Genomic DNA, 2,471 nt, shown 5'->3' with positions numbered 1-2,471 from the left:
TCCTCCAATTAAAATAAATAAGTGTCTTTGGAAGGAATGATGCTAAAGCTGAAACTCCAGTACTTTGGCCACCTCATGCGAAGAGTTGACTCATTGGAAAAGACTCGGATGCTGGGAGGGATTGGAGGCAGGAGGAGAAGGGGACGACAGAGGATGGGATGGCTGGATGGCATCACTGACTCGATAGACGTGAGTCTGAGTGAACTCTGGGAGCTGATGATAGACCGGGAGGCCTGGCGTGCTGCGATTCATGGGGTCGCAAAGAGTCGGACACGACTGAGCGACTGAACTGAACTGAACTGAAGAGAAAAAGGGGGCGTGGGTGATGGAGTTAGCATTCAAATCTGGTGAACAACCTTGTGTATGGTATTTAACCTGCATATCACCTCACTGCCTCCTCTGTAAATGCCACTAATTTACATTGAGCTTACCTCATAGGATTGTTGACAAGAATTAAATGAATTGATACACTGCCTAGACGTGTGTATTTAGTATATATATATAGATTAAATTATGATATTAAATATGTATGAATATCTATACATTACATAAAACATTATTAATATATGTACATAATATAAAGTCATATGCCAAGCACAGAATAAGCACCAATAATGTTAGTTATATTTTATATTTTAGTATGCAACTTCTATGAATTATTTATTTTTAAAAAAGTTCTTTCATTCAAATAAGTCATACCTTTGGGGTTTTTTGTTAACTTTTTATATGAAAATTTTCAAACGTTTACAACAGTAGAGAAAATAGTATAATGAACCCCCAAGGACCTATCACCTACTTTCAGTAATTATCAACACGTGGCTAGTTCTGTTTCATCTGTACCCCACATCCTCTACCCCCAGTCAGTTGCAAATCCCAAATCTCCTCTCATATCATTTCGTCTGTAAATACTTGACTATTACACAGTATTTTTAAAGTTCAGCGTTACTTAATATTGTCTCTGAGCAATCTGTTATAGTCATCAGTCCCGAGATTTCCCACAACACAAGAATCTTTTCTACATCAGCATTTGACATAGAAGCTGGAACTGAATGTTGAATCAGTAGCAGTTTCTTTGCTGGAAAAGTACTCCCATTTCTCAAGAGACATTTTCTGTCTACTGAAGGAACCGTGTGTTCAGCCCCTGACTCCCTCCCAGGGAGAATCCAAAGGCAGCTCTGAGATCCATGGTGACCACCCCAGGCTGAATTCTCACCATCGGGGAAAGAGATGCCTCCTAAGTAGTTATATTCCTGCACACAGAGCAGGATATGATCCATTTCAAGAAGGAAACCACTTTTCCAGACACTTGAAGATTTTAGGATATACACCCAGTACTTCCGGGTGGAACAGGGTCGCACCGCTGGAACCACTGTCTCCTAGAGTGTTCTTTTTACAATGTCATTGTCACTTTCACACTGAAATTGTAGCCAAATTTTCCCCCTCAAGGCATCTTGGAACTGTGTTAACATTTTAAATTATTGACTTAAGACATAAACATACACACACACCCCTGCTTAATATTCCTTACATTACAGATCAAGAACTGCCTAATATTCCTTACATTAAGACCCCTTTGAGACAAGAAGATGGGAACTAGACAAATAGGGTTCTCATTCAATTGTTTGAAATTCACACTACTGCTGGCCGTGTCACTACATACTGCCTGACCGACGATGCTGACATGATGGGAGGCAGGATCGGGCAGCGCTTAGGGATGTTTTTGAGCTTCTTTGGAAAGGGTTAGCTTATTTTCTGTGTAATAATACCAGTAGCCAGCATCAAGGTGTCTGAGACCTTCTGATATTTATATTACAAGACACTTTCTACAAAAAAGACTATATTTAGTCCTCACAGCCCTGTGAAGTTGGTATTATGCCCATTTTGCAGAGGAGGACACTGAACAAAAAATGCAAGGGAGTCCACACACACACACACACACACACACACACACACACACACACTTTAATTTATGGCTTGAATAAGCTAAGTGGATTCCCTCACTGAATCAACAGTGCTCTACAAACATTAGTGCTGTTTTTCTTATATTTATAAAGTAGGCATCTGTCTTCCTCTCATTCTCAAAACAGGAAAAAAACGTGACCACATTAAATCTAGCAGAGAGACTGCTTAGACCAAGGGACATTAATTCCCAATCCCTCCAGTCTCTTTCAGCAAGCTGCATGAGTTATCACAACTACACTTTCAACACTTGCAACACCTTTTCTGATCATCATTCTCTGCTGTCTGGATTAGGATGCTGAGAGTGTGATAATGATGTATCTCCAATTCCTATGGCCTCTGTACCTTTGGGATGAGATTCCTTTGGGATCAAGAGAGCTGAGCAGTGGTTGACTCTTTTTTGAGTCCATCCTTCTATCAGGCTACCAAGAGGAAAAGCAGAGACACGAAGGGCCAGAAAAGATGTCTTTTAGGGACCAGGACCCTCACACATTTCCAGGGGAGGGACATGG

Source organism: Bison bison, unplaced genomic scaffold, assembly GCF_000754665.1.
Source record: "Bison bison bison isolate TAMUID 2011002044 unplaced genomic scaffold, Bison_UMD1.0 scf7180017864366, whole genome shotgun sequence".
NCBI classification, from domain to species: domain Eukaryota; kingdom Metazoa; phylum Chordata; class Mammalia; order Artiodactyla; family Bovidae; genus Bison; species Bison bison.
This window is presented reverse-complemented; position numbering follows the sequence as displayed.